The sequence below is a fragment of the Ischnura elegans genome, chromosome 1, assembly GCF_921293095.1.
Source record: "Ischnura elegans chromosome 1, ioIscEleg1.1, whole genome shotgun sequence".
NCBI lineage: Eukaryota > Metazoa > Arthropoda > Insecta > Odonata > Coenagrionidae > Ischnura > Ischnura elegans.
The window spans coordinates 69,365,273-69,384,836 of NC_060246.1; the positions used below are offsets into that span (position 1 = coordinate 69,365,273).

The window sequence follows — 19,564 nt, forward strand, 5'->3', positions numbered from 1 at the left end:
GTTCTCCAAGGAAACCTCGCCTCGGATAACCCGCTAGCGGTTGATTCAAACGCACGATCCGATGGGCGAGTAGAAAATACGGCAAAGCGGCCCTGAATTTGCATTTCAAATACCTGACAAACGCAAACGTGTCTCCGTAGAGATGGTGGGGAGCATGGCATTTTGAGAAGATATTGCCTTTCAGGAGAGTGGATCAAGTTGGAACAAACACAGGAAATGGTAAGGTTAAAGTTACAACACTGGCAAATGTATGTTTGGGCAACGCTATCCAGTATCATCACAAAAGGGCAAATAAAGGAACTAGACACATAGACACCGCAAATGAGGACTAATATCATCGAACATTTATTGGATTCATGCTCAAATAAAGTTCCGCTCGAAATCAATGCGTAAAATACTGGAGGAAGTACGCGGTATTAAAATGCATTGAATGTCTCGAAATGATTATTTTCGTCGAATAAGTTAATCGCCAAAGAAAATTGGTAAACGAGTGAGTAAAGGGACAGGAGAAATATGGAGTATAGGAAATCTACACCTACATTTGAGCTATAACAGCTTCAACCCATAAAATACTTATAACTTTGGCCATATTCATTCAACTCCACCGTGACTAACGCAAACAAAACGCATTGCCGCGCAATGGACTTCCCACCGGGAAATGTGTACCTTAAATCAATTGTGGCTTATTACTTTCATTGCTATCCTCTTGTAGGTTGTTAAGGAAAACTGGGAAAAAAGGCATACAAGGAAATCTTTCACGCACAGTCTCGCAAAAAACACTCGTTACAGGAAAAATTACGTCTACTGCTCAAATAGACGCGGTATAACAGAGGGGTTTCTACGCCATGGGGCATTTTGCTGCGATCTCCTCTCCATCTCTTCCCTAGGGCGAATGAAAAGAGACCAAGAGATAAAACTGAAGACCTTCGCAGGAGACTTCAACGGCAGACTCAGCCGAGACTCAAAGTCGGCAAACCACTTTTTCAATGAGCTTATTAAGTCTTTCAACATATATCTGCTCTTGAAATTGCGGTCAGCAATGTGGTTATTTTTTACACTCCTCATTCCTTCCTCGTGGTCTTCCACACTAACTCGGCGTTCAATGGTCCAAAGCTTTGCATTTAAATGCAGTTTATAAGGAAGATAACTATCCCGTAATTACAAAAAATCGAGACTGGACATATAATCTACTGAACCCTCGTCCAATTCGTAGAGGCATTAAAAACTCAAACTAAGAAATGATGAGTTAATCGGAGCTGGAATGTCTGATTATAAAAGTTTTCCCTCGTGAGCGTCTTAAAATATATGTGTTTAATCACTTACCTGAAAATAATTTAGTTGTGTCAGTTTTTTTTCTGGGTATGACATATTTCGGTTTATGTCTTACACAGTAACCTCTCTATTTCGGTAGGAATGTACAATGGGTATGGCTCTTTAGGGAAATAAATTAAATCGATATACTTATAAAAAATAAACAGCCAAGTAAAGTGACTGGAGCAGATGTCCAACGCCCCTAACTAAAATTTGAATGGGCACGAAGATAACTTCAAATGTGGCTTAAATCATAGTTGCTATGGCAACGGCCATTGGGGGCAGAGTAGCAAGGAGAGATTCCTCCGCTTTCATCAACAAACTTCCTCGAGACCACCCACAAGATGGCTGAGCTCTTTAGAATGAATTAAAAACACTGGGATTCTAAATAAATTTTAATAAAAAACATCGGAAAACTAGGAAAAATTGCAAAGCAAAGAGGCTGTGATTATTAAGATTTGATTCCATGAAGTTTACCGCCGTAAAAAATGAAAAACATGCCTCAATATCAGCACACTGCCAAGTAGATTTAAATGTAGAGGTAGTTGTACTACAATGTATTTTATTTATATTTTCTATAACCGACTTTTAAATGTGAAAGGACAATAGTCAGTAAGCTGCGACGCCACTACGCCAGCAAATTCAATGCCTCAATCACATAAAACCGAAATTGGTATTTCGTTGAATGCAAAAGCGAACTAGTTTCAAATGGCAGAAGCCTTGGACACATACCGGAGCATTAAGAGTCAACATATGAAGCCAGTGTAGACTGCTTGTCGGCGGGAGTTTTTTTCTTACCATAAAATCAGTTCATAAGTATTCAACTAGAGAGACCCATGAAGATACAGTTGGAATGTTCTACTTCCTGATTTGTGTCTGATAAAAAGCGTGGTAAATGGTACAACATTCCGGTCGCGTAATGTAGTAAGAAGCATTTTTTAAAACAAAGATTCATATTTACTATTCCGCACTATATTGGCCTCCTTAAGCCGTAATTAGCCCGTATCAGTGATACGAATCCAGAAGTAGCTCCTTGGCATAGGAGAGAAGCAGCCGGAAACATTTTCCAAACGCTCTATGCAGCACCTGAGAGCGGATGTATGGTCAGCTACAGACTCAAGTGAAGAGAATGATTTAAAGACGATGGCCACGACAGGAGAAAGTACTGAACCGAAGGCGACGCGTATCGCCGGCAGTAATTCATTCACCAGATGAATTTTACGCTTTTCGACGATTAAAAACTAAACATTTAACGCCTCTCAGATAATTAATGGGCATCTTAAGCATAAGGCGCTAAATAGAGAAGACAACAAACAATAAATCAAGCCGTGACATGTAGGGAACCTCAGCAAAGAGATTTATACCGATAATAATGGGGAATGATCCTGCCGGGCGATTATCTTGGGCTCATTTTCGCTCCCGGAGAGCGGAGGCAACCATTCATGATATTACTTAAACAAAGACGAGTGGAACGGTTAAACAAAATTGCAAACCCACAAGGAGGAGGGCAGGCTCCGCCTAACTACAAATCAACCACCCGTTTATGCCTTGGGGTTTCTTTCCCACCAAGCATTGTGCTTCCGCTCGCGTTCTTTCAAACGGGAGCCCGCGGACGGATGACTGAGACTGATGGCGAAGCGCGGACTAAACAATGAGAAGCACCCAGGGGAGATGCCAGGGCGGTCTGAAAAGACGGACTACCCCTTCGGTTGTCTTAGGTCCACCCGGGGCAGTCCGGGGAAAGTAGGTGCGGAGGAGGAAAAATGAAGAATTAAAGAAGGGCGTGGCATCAAGGACATGGAGGAGAAATCCCAAGGTGCAGTGCGAACATTAAACACAGTGAGGAGATGCAAGAAAGAGGAAAGTACGGCGAGCTTGCAGAACATTGAAGGATGATCTAAAACAATTAATAAGCATTGTTATTTGATCGATAAATATTCTACAACGAGACAAGAAGAATAGTAAGAACACCTTTTATTGTACGCTTTACATATATTGTGCCATGCTCTCACAATGGTATTTTACGTGCCAGAATTTTTAGTAAGTCGGTCAAAATTAATTAATTGAGCTACTAATCACTCACTAATGCAGAGTATGTTTGTACTCATATGTGAAATTGCATTGAGTGCATTATAAGAATAGGGTTACGCCTCCTTACATGTATTAGAATGCAGTATCAGCTCAAGCGCTCTCCAAATAGCAAGTAAATTAAATAATATACAACCCGGAAACTAGAAAGGTATCATTGCCAGATATGATTTAAATTAAGAGCTTCCATCCATTGATACCTCATTCTAGATGTGAGGAAGACGAAGAATAAACATAAAATTAGGCAACATTTGGCCTTTTTTCCACAAGATTTAACTCAACACCGGTATAGAAGACCTCAGAGAACATTTTTAGAGGAACTTATTAGTAGAATGAACGATACTTGAGAATAAATGGTCATTAACTTATCATCCCTTTTTGCCCCACCAACACCCTCGATTTTCCGCAGTAAAGGAATAAGATGGAATAACTGTCTCCGAAAATTCCTTAACTTGATGTTTTTTTATTTAGTTCGAAGACTCCAAATTCTGAGAAAGGCCGAGTGAAGGGACTGGTTTTTTCATTCTATGGATCGAGTTTCGTGCAACCCGCTCCGGACCCGGCTCATTCAAGAGAAGCAAAGGAGTGGGACGGGAGACCGGTGTCAATACACCTGAAGGCAGCACTGGAAATCACATTTTCTCTAAAGGGAGCATGGACAGATTGGTACCGATTATCGAGTCCACCGCAAAAGAGATGACGTCCCTCCATACCCTCCCCACACCCATACAGACACCGTTAATGTCCTACTGTGTCTTCTGACGATGTCGGAAAAAGCATCATTATCCCTGCCACACGATAGAAAACCTTATTCCTTTCGCGTTTTGCACCTTCACAGGGCACTGCGAGTGATGTGCGCCCAACGGAATATTTTCCAGATCTGATATATTGTCGTTTTTTAATCCAGCCAGTTGCATGATTTCATTCGAATTGCGCTGATATCCAGGTTTCCATTGATAAAATAATTAAGACTGAAGAAGTGAAAAATGCACTAATGCGTAAAAGATATCACAATTTACTTGACACAATAAACTTCGACGGAGGAAACACGCTTCATTAAACAGCTGACAGGCAAATATCAAAGGAGGTGGGATTTTTCAATTAGTATTTGATAGAATTTTACCGACAGGTTGGAGTAAAGAAAACTTCATCAACAATTTCTATTCGTAGTATTAGGTCATTTTGTATTTATGACTTCTTACGGTCTTGGATCTAGTCTTGATGTGATACGTAGTGTCGACTAAACTCCTCCCCTATAATATGATCGGATATTCTTGGATATACATTATAAAAGCAAGTTTATTCTCACATAAACATACAGTAATTAGAAATTAGTCACGACTACACTTTAAAAATACTCTAAATTGTCATCGCCGCGCGGAGGAAAAATGAACGCGTAGTTCCGCCGGAAGAATCGAAAGAGAAAGTTAATAACACTGTTAAATCCTCATCCACAATGGAAATAAAAGTTCACATGGAATTATTTGACAACTTCCGTCATGAACATCCTTTCGGCCCCAGGTAAAACATCAAGAGGTAATTTGCAAAAACGAGGCGAAATGAGCGGGCCGAATCAAAGAGACCGACGCTGTCTAATGAGCCCGAATTATCGCAAAGAGAATTAAAAAAAGGGAAGATGGCCATTCTCCGATGGAAATAATTCGGGACCCTCCATGATTCCATCGATAGCTTTCCCGTAGACTCGTGAAGGGCAAGGCATCACGAAGGCATTTCCCTTTCGCCCTGTACCGCTAATGCCTCGGAAGATTATGAGGCCACAGCTATGCGCCATGGGTACGCCGGGAAACTGCCTTGTTCTCTCTTTCATCGAGTCATTAGCCGAAAAGACTCACGACCACGCCAACACGATGCGCAGCCCAGCATCTCAGCTCAACAACCGTCCCTTAGGGAATGTCTATCCCGCACTAGAAGAAGCGCGGCCGTGGAGGTAAAGAGAGAAATGAGGAAGGAATAGAAGTACGCTTATAGAAATAATAACACTTCTGGGCATTCCCATAAAAATATCAACTTTTTCTCTAAAATTAAAATTTAGGCTGGTAATGTTTTATCTCGATAAATCAACAGCTATATGATTTAATTTTATGAAATCTGTATTTGAAACATTATTCAGAGCCTTATTAGAAGTTTTCAAATTATATTTCGATTCACAGAGTTTTGAAGATTTTTGAAGAAAAATATTTAGAAAGTATTTCGAAAGTTTATTTTGTTTCTGCACATGAAAATCACCTTCATAAATGTTTTTCGATCATGCTTACTTAATGATAAATTAGGGATGCGACGAAGAAAATGGATAATCTGAGTACGAATGCCAACAAAAGGATAAAAATTCTTTTAATCTCGGTGAGCTCTGTACTTGTAATTCATTATAAAAAAAACAAGACTATGTTTCGTGATTAAACATTGATGCTACAATCAGCTACCATCAGCAGAGACCAAATGAGTATGAGAATGACTTAAGAATACTAAGACTATCCTGGCACTATATGGAAGCAACAATATTATGAAAGTAAAATAATATCTGCGATAAAACCAAAAATTCCAAAGTCTCCTTTCCGTTCCTTCTACCGGTGCACTTACTGGAATCTCAAGTAAATTGAATTTAATTTAAAACCGGGAATCTGAACTACTATAATTTTATTCGAAAGATCTAGATGGGTGTGTGCGAAAAAGAATAAGACGAAATCCTAGGGGCTCAGCACTTCCCTAAACTCCATAACTTCGGACTGTAATTATTTTTGGATGTTCCTCAGTGGTGTAAATTTGCATTTATTAAAAAATTTGACATTCGAAAGAAACAGTTTAAATAATTCTAACCCGTGAACACATTTTTTGTTAAAGGGCGTAAAATATGAACTATCATCACCGATTACTTAATCACTCGCTCTACAGTAATGCAAGGCACGTCACATAAAAATTTTCTTCAATTACTGCAGCACAGTCTGACACCAATTATGATATGTCTCGAGGAAAAAATTCATGTATTAATTCATCAGTTTTCCGGGATGAGTTCTAAATCATTAACTTAGAAAGGCCAATCATCGAATCAACACCTTTCACGACCCGTCCCTATCGTGGTGACACGAGAACCTGTCCGGGTGTCCGGTCTTGTCCCGGTTTGAGGCCTTAGATTGCCGCTGCGATGAGACGACCGCTTCCCACGGAGAAAAAGAAGAGCACCGCGCCACATGCCTCGTTTCCCGCGCACGAGCCAACCCCAAGGACATAAACACGAGTGGATATCGAAAACTTCCCGACGTGAGTCACACACGGCTCCCCAATAAGGGGACACCGCGAAATTTCCCTTCCTGCCTTTTTTCCGTGGTAATTTTTTGCCCGTTGAGGGGGGTTGAAAAAAGAATTTGAATTAAAAATAGGAGGAGAAAAACCAACTACCTTACCGGGTTAAGGTTCGCCCCTTTATGGAACGATAAGAGTGGGAGAGAGCGTAGCTTCTTCCTTCTTGATTTTTTTCTAATTTATTTTTTACTTTGACGTGGCAAGCTACGTGACAATTTCTTCACAGCAAAAAAGATTATCGACCCAAATCTACTTCAGGGAAGAAACGAATAGTCGTCCCCTACACCATAAGACGAGATGAATTAGCGATTGATACATTTTTATTTAGAACGAAAGGACGGACAATGAAATCGTCTCTATTTCGTAGCGTATTTAGGACTATAAATTCCTTACAATTAACTTGTGGACACAAATACAGCCATTAAATGATAGGCATGTGTTGGTATTCTTTCGTCATTCTGGCTACGTCTGGGGAGTCAAAATTAATATGAAAATCTCCCAAGGAAACATCAAATACTCATTTGTAACGATGCGATTCTTATACTATTATGTGCTAATTTGATAGTGTATTGCACTGCCTCATATAATTAAAAACACCAATATTTTCCGAAATAATCAGCGCTCGTGTCCACACTAGGATAGGGAACGAGCCGGTCTCCGAAGCAGTAGCACCCAACGGAAGACGAGAGCAACCAGAAAACGTGCATGTGTTCAAGATGGTTAATGTAAACCGTACATTATAAAACTGTCCCTAAATCTTCCTGATCCTACAAGCTACCGGCGTGTGTGGTCCACGTGGATGTAAAACCGGGCCAAATGGACTGGACCAAATGACCCAAATGTCCAGAGCGAAAAATATTTACCGTCATACATCCTCAGCATTAAGTTTCTTTTGAAATTCGGGAGTGAAGCAGGATGGAGAAAGAACAATGGAACAAGAGAAGACTGCTGCGGATTGGAGTAGGAGGATGAAGCAAAAAGGAAAGGAGATGAAGGGCTTTTGGGCATTGAAGTTGTGGAGAAGAACGGCTGAAGAGTGAGATTAGGAGGAACCGGAGAAGACAAAAAGGCAGAGAACTGAAACGCGATAGGATGAAGCGTTCAAAAGCACGAGTTAAGAAGAGAAATAAACGACCATTACTTTGAAAGCGCAGCTTTTCAGGTAAATAAACGCCTGAAAGCAAGGGAAACGCACAACGCTGCTTCTAGCCAACGACGGAATAAAATAAACAGTACCATTTTATCTAGAAATTCACAGTTGAAACTAGAAAATCGTCTCATTATGTAGGTAAGCCTCCCTTGCGTCATTTTACGCATAAAAATCGCAAAGTATGGTGATACTTCTTGTTACAGAATGGAATTTGCAACTCGCTTGTGGGCTGACTACCAACGGCGCGTCCGGTAAACATACGGGGCAGGAATTCATGATCGCAGAAACCCGAAATTGAGACACGGCAGCAGTGACCCAGTGAGAGGAGATGCCGGCGCAGATGCGGCTACTTTGCGGCGACCCGTGGACGTGCTTCCGTACGCGACTACTCGAGACAATGACAGCCCACTCGGAGCTGACTCTCACCAGCCTGAAAGTAGCCCCCGGAGCATTGGAACGATGATTTCGGAATACCTTGAACACGGAAGGGTTATCTATTCCATAACACGCCTAAAGTCAATTGAAAGGCGTAGCTCCCTTCTCCGCATGTTATCAGCTCTCTTCACAAACTTCTACAATATCTCCGGAAGTCAATCAAGCATATTTCGATGGTTAATTTTACTTCCCATGTAACGACGTTTGTTCATTTACTCAATACTCACCCCTTACCAAACACCTAAGTGTTTGGGATACACAGCATATAAATTTTGTGGTCGTCAAGAGCCATCCATCGTGGAATTAGTAAGCGATGCTATGCAAATGACCCAAATCTCCAAGGTTTATAACAATTTTTATTTTAAAAATAATTCACCTTTATTGAATCGTTTATCACCTACGCGTTAAATCCAATTGAGGTCTTTATTTTCATGCTTGACGATGAAGAAGATAATCAATATATTGTGTTTAACTATTAAAGGAATGGACACGAATGGGTTTATGCTTAAAAATAGCACTCCTTTTCATCAACTAGGGGAAAAAGCATATCACCACATGGACCAGTCGTGCAGGAGACAGTGCAATGGAGGCAAAATCTCTAGCCTTATGGAAGTGTGGAGTGATTATTTTTCAAGTGAAATTTCTCTCGCCACACCCTCAAGAAATCCCCCCCAACAGATTATCGCCGCCGTCGCCACTACGAGGAGCTCTGGAAAGTAAACACCAACATCCACTCTGCTGAAATGAGGAGAGGCCACCCATCATTTATTTCTATTCATCACGAGAAGGGAAGCATTTGTCACGCCGAACAAACGAGTGGAGAAAAAGGACGCAGGTCGAATTAATGACTACGTTCCAATGGACCCCACGTCAAATCCGCACAATGGCAGACCGTGTTATGAGTTCTCAAGATGAAAGAGGTGATGATCTTTTTTTTCAACACTCTTTAGCGCGAGGATTGGCTACTCTCATAGCCTCGTTCTTCCTTTCCATAACCCAGAAACCTTGACGCCGCAGTCTATAAAAAGGTCTTCGAATTATGAAAGGCGAAAACTACCGCCTTGGATATCAAACCAAACAAACAAAATGCATGCCTTATACTACGCAAGGCGATGCTTCCCTTGCCCCAAACGGCGATACAAAATTCACGATACCGTGTTATCCACGATTTAAAACAAACATAGCACCCGAAATATTCATAGAATTACATTTTTTTATTCCTCACAGCCTCCAAAGAGTAAATATACGCGATTCCCCATCGCCCTGAGGCAAGGGTTTATCGTGATAGACTGCGAAAGGTTGTTTATCGTACCTCGACATAGCATTTTGGCGACGAATCACGATAGTTTCTCTTCCCAATCCGCAGAACTTAACGCGAGGATGTGCAGTCCGACGAGTGTGGTTCACAAAGCGGGCGATCATCGCCAACAGGCTCTAACCTTGAATGGCTTTCTCGATTCCGACGATGCCCGCGGGGGGAGGGGAAAAAGATGATACGCTCGCCGATAAACACACCCGTAACATCTCGCCCCAAGACTTTTTTTCCCCCGTATATTCCTCACTCACGCGAACTATCTTCCCTGCATCTCTATATCCCTTCTTTACTCGCCAAAATTCGACAACCCATTTGCGAAAACTTGATGGCTTCACGGTGCCGTCAGGGACGTAGCATTATAATTTGCTCGCTCGACAGTGGGGGAAAGAGAAATATTTATAAATAATTCAGTGAGAAACTTCCACGGAGGCCGAGTAAAAAAACTGAACGCTGAAATACGCCCTTGGGTGGGAGATTTTGGGATCCACTCGGCGGAATCTGAATGAGTGAATGGTGGCTTCTGAAAATGACTGGTTGTCCCTAGTTTTAATATTGTGTCTCCCCGTCTTATTCCATCTTCTTAAAAACTGAAACCGCTTAAGCAAAAATATTCTTCTTTAAAAAAATTATATTCTCAATTATATTCAACACTCCAAAAGAGGCGTTACGTTAACCCGGTAACGCCTGAATTAAAAAGTTTCTGCGATTTTTGTGGTAATCATGTATCTAAATGTCAATGAAATTCTGAGTCATTAGGTGCAAAATTTATCCTTTTACTACCACTACTAGTTACACCTAGTGGTACCATATGGTACCACCAAAATGTTTTGCATCATATCATCCCAAATATTAGGCTCACATCAAATAACCATCCCTTATTTGATATAAAAATGTTGTATCAATAATAATTACATAATAAAACTTTTATATTAACAGTACATAAGGCGTAAGTAATGATAATCGTAATGCTTGCTCTAAATAATTCCGTTTTTTGGGATAGTTGATAATTCTACATTTTCAAACGGCTCTAAATGCGTTATTTACAGCTTTAAAATAGCAAACTTTTCGGAAAAATGTTATTGAAAATATTCTTATAAATTTAAAACTCTCAAAAACCCCATTAAGTTTCGATAAATGACAAAAAAGTTACGTTTAGCACTACACTCCCAGCTGGTACCATTTGGTACCGCTGGGCGTTAACGGGTTAATCATCTTCATGCGGACACAAAAGATAGCCCTGAAATTGTATAATTCATTCTTATTAAAATAATATATACGAAGAGAAAACGAAAGGCATCTTACGAGGCGTGCAGTCGAATTTTTAAAATATGACAGAATCGTAATGGTCACATAATTTTAAACATCGATTACGCGTTAATGAGGCATGACAGTTAAAAAATGTGTAAATTCATACGAACGAAAGAAAGCTAACGGAGGGTCCGTGGGAAATTTTCAACATAACCTCGCATGCACTCATATTACCAGCTCGTTAGGAGAATTTTGAATACGGACAAGTTACTTTGTTTTCCCGAAAGCAAAAAACCTAGCCTTCATTCTTAGACAGCACCATTCACAACGGTGGTGATACCAACACAGGCAAAAAATCGTAGATATGATTACATATTCATCTGCGTCACATCAAAATAGCCCAAAAAGGAGACAATGAAGAGTTTTTTTTACCTTTTTTGCTGACCGTTAGATTGCCATCTCATTTAGCTGATACATCGAATTACACGTACGCCTAAATCATCACAGAAAAGTAAAGACCATACCTAGATGTCACATAAAAGAAAATGTGTCTTCAAGCTCCTATAATATATTTGCAGAGAATATTTTAATTACTAAGACAAAATAATAGAAATATATTTAAGAGGGCTCGTTCAATTACTTGTCAATGAAAAAGCGAAATAAACGATTTCGTTTAGTAGCTTGGAGCAGCTCATTCATTCGATTGGTAAAATTTGTCTTCTAGTGAGAAACTTTTATAAGATTTCCTTTAAACCTTCGAAATAAAACATCATCTTCTTGCAGCTCATGTTATCCATCACCAACAATATCTATTTATGGATCATTTATTACCCGTGGATTACGAAACCAATAAATTAAAATGTCAAAAAGAGATGCTTATTGGCAATACACTAAAATATAGTACCAGAAAATTTTAATTCACTTAATATGAAATCCCCAAAAAAACTCCACCGAGAAACCACGGAACTACTACCGCGGATAGAAAGGTGATCGCTATTTATCCATATGTGGCTTTGTGATTTTGGGGGACAGACAACATACGTATTTACATGACGAATACTATTAATATCATTCGGCAGTAGGCTCCGTGAAAGTGTTCTCAAAACCCGACCTTTGGCCTCGCAGATAGAGGGAGTACTACGGGACTTTCGTACCGTATTGCGCCGGTGGTCAAAGAACGCGGCGTGAGTTGTGGGGCTATCAATCTCTCTCCGTCCCTCCTGGCTAACCGCATCTTCCAAGCCACGGACACGGTTATCCAGGATTGGTCCACCCGGGGAAGCTGCGGGGAAGCCGATGACACTCATCCCGCAAGGAGTTTTTCCCTTCTTGAGAGTCCTCATCACTCCCATTCGACCGGTCGTGTAGTGTGCGCTATAGCATTACTCTTAATAAGTATACTTTCTTATCAGTTTGAACTTTCTTTGGAGTTCATAGGGTAAATCTTTCTCAGAATTTAGAAGCAACTCAAAAACGAACAGTTCACTTCAAAGAAAAGAAACTGTTATTAAATTTACAATTTAAGATACCTACAAGTAATTTCTAACGTGGACCACCTCCATATAGTATGAACATGCAAGGCAACTTAATTTACTAAGGAGTCGGACTCGTTGGAGACGTGGAAGTCATCGCCAGCCGAAGCGAATGTCGCTGACTCGAATCGCCTGGATAGATAGCCCCAATCTTGGGTATGGACGTTTGTAATAGTATGATATTGTGAATGGTTACAGGCCCCAATAAAAAGGCTGTAATGTGCTGATTTCGATCAATGAAACAATACAGAAGAATAATGATGATAAAATAAGGGAAGCCTAAGAAGAGAAGCATTGTCAAAATCTTTATAAGAAGACCAATCAATATAATCGACTGTTTCGAGACATAGAGGCCTGATAGAGACAACCGTCGATGCACAAGTAGATGAGATGGTAAGAAAGGAAAAACTCGAACAACACATTCGCATATTGCGCATAGAAATTGATAATGAAAGCTGGTAACCAGGTTTTCATTTGAAATTAATATATAATTACCTGAACTATAAAATAATGAGAAAGCTTACGACCCATGACCATGGTGGCAAGTAGACAGAAAGTAAAACAAACGCCAGTAACTGTGCAGGTAATAGTAAGAACGCTCAATGGGAGGAGCTGATGACTAAGAAGGTAAAGATTAGCTGATAGGAGAATTGAATGAATAATAATCGAACCAATCTTAGTATTGTTGGCCAGTGATAATGAACAGTGGCGTATTCAGGAATTTCGTTCGGGGGTGGGGGCCCAAAACCATGGGAGAAAGTGTTTGAAATCAGGGAACAGAGTAATGGTTTTTAAACTAATTTTAGCACTTTTAATAATCGAAAAACTTCATTTGTTAAAGAAATATTATTTAAATTCATGATTTTCAATATTTCATTTTCTTTTACGAAGGAAAATGATTGTTTTTTTATATTTCGGTGGGAGAGGGGGTCGTATGCCCTCCCCCCCCTTGGTTACGCCACTGATGACGAAGATTATCAATGAAATACATGCAGTCGAGTGGGAGTGATTCGTTCTCTTAAGGATGAACACACTACGCCATTCGCAACAGTTGCCCGTTCCATGAAAGCCCTTATCTACGCACATCCCTACGGGCGGGCGGCGTGGCCACAAAAACTGAACTCATCCTACTCACCTCCTTGCGCCGCCCTTCCGCGGCTTTTCATCCGCGACGCTTCCCCGTGCCATTTTCTCTTCCTCGTCGTTTGAAAACAATTTGAGCGCGGCATTAATAACCGCTTTCGTGGCCATTTGCCGCGCGCGGGAAGGCGTCCACTGTCACTTTTCCCCGCGCACAATCACAAATCCCCATAATTACCGCCGCCATGCGCGAAATTAATAGTTTCTGCACAGCGTGAACACGAATGATGACTAAGACGGTACTAGTGTGCGAGTAAAATCCCTTGTTGCGCATAGACATTGTTAATGCAAGCTGGTAACCAGGTTTTCCCTTGAAATAAAACCATTTTTATCTGAAATAATGAGTATGCTTGCGACCCATGAAAATGGTGGCAAGTATAGCTCATTGGAAGGTGTTGATGCCTAAAAATGACACATTTAGTTGGGATAAAAAGTTCCTTCATACGATAACACACTGTGAATTCAAGCTTCCAATTCAAAATTTACTTTTGGTGAGAGAAAAAAAATTGAAAAAGGATTTTAATAAGTGAAAAATAAGTTTTACCGACAGATTCCGAAAATCGTGAGAAATTTGACGCTATTTACTCGAACAACCCACTTCTACTTCCATCACTGATTATGAGAATGAGGCAGGCGATACAGATTAAAAATATCAACGACAACGAAATAAGGATATTTATCTCGAAGAAAAAGAGAGAAAAAAACAGGAGAGAGGTCGGTAGAAAATAAGGGACAATGTGGGGATCCGAATATATGTAATCGATTACAGTCCAGCGCACTGATAAACGCGAAAATTAACGTAGAGGCGGGATAAATTGAGCTTTTCTATTTTTTTCGCATTAAAACGCTCTGAGATTATTAATGAAAACATCATCAAGAATAGGGATATGTGGGATTTCGAGTAAAAATTATGGTACAACAATGGGAACTGGTATGAACCTTAATCGATCCAGCCGCAACCGCATCTCTGTGGTATCATATCCTGCACGAGAGAGGTCAAGAATTCAAAGGCTCCACGAAGGGCAAGACATCTTTCGAAACGAACTTTCATGCGGGCAATCGCACCTCGTGAAGAAAATGACGGGCTGCGGATTTGGAAAAACAACAGGAGGGAAACCTTCAAACTTTCGCCCTTCTCTGACTGCTCACTTTCAACACTCGTGTCATTGCGGCAGCCCTCCCATCGGCCGCGCACACAGAAGACGATCGGGCCCCGCTATCATCGCCCATTACCAACACCCCCTCCGCACCATTTCGAGAGCGGAATCACCACCCTAGGGCGAAAGAGGTGCTTTGGTGCCGGAGCGACCGAGGTTAATACGGGGAGGCGATGATTTCGCGGGCGTTTATCGCTCCCCCTTCTCCCCGCAACGGGTCGTAACTCGCGGATTTCACTTCAGAGGCTCAGGCACACAAGAAACCTGATCAATGCGCGGCGACATCATTCTCCGAGAACCTTCACGTGTTGACTGTACTACCTTCCCTTGCGGCCTCGGTCGTTTGAATTTATTCGGTAAAACTAATTCAAAATCTGATAAGCGTATCCGATACACACAAATACCCTCTAAAAATGATGTACTTCGGGGAAAACGATAGTAATTAAAAAGAACATTCTAGCCTTGATGTTACCTTTTGATAAAAAATGTTAGACTCTCTAAAAACTGGTGCAAATGTTATTCCCAAACCTGAGTGGATACGGTGGCACCCAAAATATCGACTGTAGTATATGCAGCAAAGTATCGTTAAATCCTGACAATAGCAAAGGAGTTAGCTTGTACTTCAAAACGTGGATACTAAGAGCACTTGAATCACAAATATTTACCTTGAATTTATTGCTTGGATTCATTAAGTGGATGCAATATTCACAATAATACTATAAATTTGTTCCAATGTATTCCCGTGCAACCCACGGATCAATTTAAATTCCGAGTTGAAGCCTGCAAATATGAAGAAGTAGCCGTCCCCTGTTAACAGACCACACAACATATAGACAGAAAGACTTGAATATCATAAATTTAAAACAGATCAGGAAGCAAAATGTCTAAGGCGACACCGTAAATACAGCTGTCTCCCATTCTACGCAGAACACTTCAAAGTGAAGTCGAAGGCACCGTCGCGTGGTGGAGTCATCGGAAATTTATGCAGCATTACGAACACGTGCACTTTCGACTTCCACCTGGGTGTCGATTTCGCGACATCACTAACAAAGCGACACCTAAGGCTGGCGGCGGCGCCTTCTAACGAAAGGAAAAATCCGTTCGTCATTGACATCGCCAAGGGGTGCCGCGGTGGAGGGCGCTGGAGAACACGTCGGAAGGGGTATTGCGAGAAAAACGAGTCTTTTGGAAAGGAGACGAAGGGAGACAATGGGATAATGCCAGCGGGTATTTCATGAGGGAGATCGGGACTCTTTTATGAACTTGATAAAAATCCGTGGCGGAGGTGGCGCTGGAAACTCTTGGAGAGGAGGGTGGTACATCGAACTTAAAGACTCTCGGAGCGAAAAGATTCCCTCCCTGCGATTGCCTTTTGTAGTGAGCCGAATCAATCGGACGGGATATGAAAGGGATTAGAAAGTCGCACTCACTCGCCCCTTTATCTTCCCGCGGTCAGTCCAAATACCTCCTCCTAACCCCCCGGCGAATTAAAATGCGGTAATGCACGTGCATAAACCTCTTTGATCCGTGGCAACAATATGTAATGTGGCGTGTGTGTGTAATCCCTTAAGGAGAAACATCCGTGAAAAATTATTGAAACAAAGAAAAGGTAAATATTAACGGATTCCCTTGCATAAGACTTTTTAAGAATAATGATGGAATTTCACATTGCAGTATCCCTGGACGTTGTCTCGGAGTCTTCCTTGGCGTACAGAATTTGTGGATTTCTCCATTTTCCGGGTTATCGCCGCGTTTCGTTGTCAGAGAAGTCTTCGACCTGTAGACGCCTGGTGGAATCCTGGCGAAACTGTCGTCACCTCTGACAACGAAACGCGGCGATAGCCCGGAAAATGGAGAAATCCACAGTATCCCTGGACTTTTGCTTATCTTCACCTGCATAATTACCTGAGAGCCAAATCGAGGGTGTTTGACAGTATCTGATCAGCGTATTTGATAGAAAACTATACATTTGGGTAAAATTTTATGCATCATTAAATGAAAAGTAATCGAGAATGAAGAAATGGTTACCAACAAATGGCAATTATACAATACGAACATGAATAATATAAAATCTAGATAATGACGCGGACATTTAAAGAGTCTTAGAGCAATATCAACATGCGTGAACGCTACAAAGTTAAAATATATTTGAAGAAAGTAAAAAAACAAGACAATGAGGTTCTATGAAAGTATTTGTGTTGACTGATTGCTAAATTTATATTGAGAGGAGTATTTTGAAAATTACGATCGTCGTTCCACAACTCTCAAAGTATAATCGAATTAAGAATTCATTTAACTCTTGAGCGAATTTGAAACTATCAAAGATTCATAATGAAATGAATTAGCTTTTCTTTACAGTATCAGTCACGCCAAGGCTTACGCTTACACCAGTGATCAGATGATTTTTCCTAGGAAATTAATATGCATGCTGCATGCTGGTGATTGATCACCCCCTGCCAAACACCCTAGAGGTGGCTCGCAGGGTATTATGTAGATGTAGATGAATATAAAAATGTGTCCAACGGCAATGAAAATGCACAGGAAAATTAATGGAAATATTTAATCAAGTACCTTTTCATGAATTTAAATATTTAGGGAACTATTAACCTTCCCTGAATACCGAATTATACGAACGTAGTGGTAGTGCCAGCACATCCTTAAGAAGAAAGCAAGCTTTTAAAGTCGCTCAGTTAAGCAATATTATACTAGAACACACCCTTTTGCATAAAATCCCCTCCCTGCGTTTAACTGGTTTGGGAAAAAACCTTTCTCATAACTTGCCCTGGGAGTAGACGCATAAATAGAAGCGAAGGGAATCGCAAAGAGAATGAGAGATTGCCTGTAAGTCCCTCTTGGCGTGGTGTGGAAGGCAAGAGCTATTGGAGGAGGGGATTTAGAAACGGGGAAGCGAAGCTGGGTCTTCCCGTGAAGCACCCACTCCCCACCAAGGCCCACCCGCCGCGACTCCTCCCCGCCCCTTCTTCTTCGCGAAAGACCCGGTTGAAAGCGATAACGATCTCGGATGTGATGGGTCACTCTCAGCGGTGGGCACACTGCAGTTGTCCACACACAAGAGGTCCCACTCCAAGTGTGCGATTAACCGCCCGTCGCGGGAGCAGAGAAAAAAGAAATACGGTCGACCTTCACCTGAGAGCATGTTCGTCAATGCACCTCCCCTGGCCTGGGAACATCCAATGGTGGAATATTTCCGGGAAAATAGACAGCCCTGAAAATTCGACCCAAGGGCAATGGTATTTTTAACAGCATGCATAAATGACGGTGAATGTGCTTACCAGACCATGTTCTTTCCGGCACAAATCCAAGAATATCTTACAAAAATTATGTTCACTTTTAGATCATAACTGCTTAAGAAATTTTGTGAATGTATGCATGTAACGGTAACCCGAGAGATTGGGTAAATGTTCTTACTCGAATTATTAATAGCGCCAATGCCTGGCTATCTCAAAACATAACAGCAGAATATAAGAGACAATTGTTGAAAAAATCATCAATGACTGCACATGCATAATTTATTTGATTACCTTAAGTCCATGGCGGGGACCGGGAAAAATATAAAATGTTTGATGAAATGAAGAAAAACCAGAAATAGAAAACGTGACAGATCTCTAACAGAAGAGGGAAGTATATGGCATTATCTTGCTTTAGTTCCCATCAAATAAATAAATGACTAAGCAAAGAAAAAAATGACGAACAGAAGCAATGAACCAAGAAGAATTTCAAATAAAAAATGTATCTTCAAAGTCTAGGCAGCGATATGACAGCAATGCAATTTATTCACAGCATTAGTCGACGGAGTCCCTAGCTAAGACGTCCAAACACACGAAGATGGAAGGTTAAATAAGGAGAAGGAGGAAGACTTACGGGTGCCTCCGCGCAGTATGCAATGCCCGGCAGGAGAAAGTCATCGTAGATGGACCTCAAAGCGGTCAACAATATAGACACCATCACTGTTAGCAACACACACATGAAACACAAACGTCAACGAGGATATCCAAGGAGCAGGTCGTCCATATTGCAGAATATTGTGCGAAGGCAGTTGAGCGAATAACTTGGATCGATGGTGTTCCTATATCCTGGAGGCGCACTGCACTACTGACCGAAAAGTATTTATAAACGCGAAACATGAATGCGGCCTCAGAGACGACCGAAGCACGCCATCTGCCGGGGGACACGCGATCTTTCTCCTTGACAACGGTTAAAGGGATTGCCAGGGTATTGGACGCGCAGTGAAACTATACAAAATAGGAAGACAAGGGTTATATCATCGATCGACCTCATACCGCAGCAATCCACTTTGAAGGGGGTCAAAGAAACCTATATGCGGAAAAAATACATCATAGGCCCCATTACTGAGGGAAAGAAATACCATTTTTATGAGAAAAAAATGAAATAATGGTAAACGTATAGCTACGTAAAGTAGAAGTGTCCTTAAGTCAAACTAAAAACTACACGAAAATTTTGGGAAAAACCGACTGCATGAGAATTTTCCCTAATCAAACTCTCTTATAGGTCAAATATTTCCCAAACAAAATCCCGACGCCATTAGGATTGCACTGAAATAGTATGGATTCTCAAAAATCGTTTATTTTTTCCTTGAACGACGGTCATATCCATTTAAATTAGTGTCACGCACTAGAGAAATACTTCTCCCTTCTGAAAACCCTGGAGATGACTGGCAGTATATCACATAGATTTAATCCTCTGAAATAAAGTAAAAAAGAAAAATCCATGCTTAAGTCATATACACTCCAGTCTTTCATTTACGGTCTGTTGACGGGAAGAGAAACGTTCGAATTCATCCCATCTCTGTGCAGGATGGTAGAGAAATAATGCTACATGAAAATAAACT

The 19,564-nt window shown here is 41.0% G+C and overlaps 1 protein-coding gene across 3 annotated transcripts in view; it reads right to left on the reverse strand.

The window, feature by feature from the left end:
• Positions 1–19,564, reverse strand: part of LOC124162954 (puratrophin-1) — a 1,076,650-nt gene that overhangs the window by 139,487 nt on the left and 917,599 nt on the right. The gene's annotated exons all lie outside the window — the stretch shown is intronic.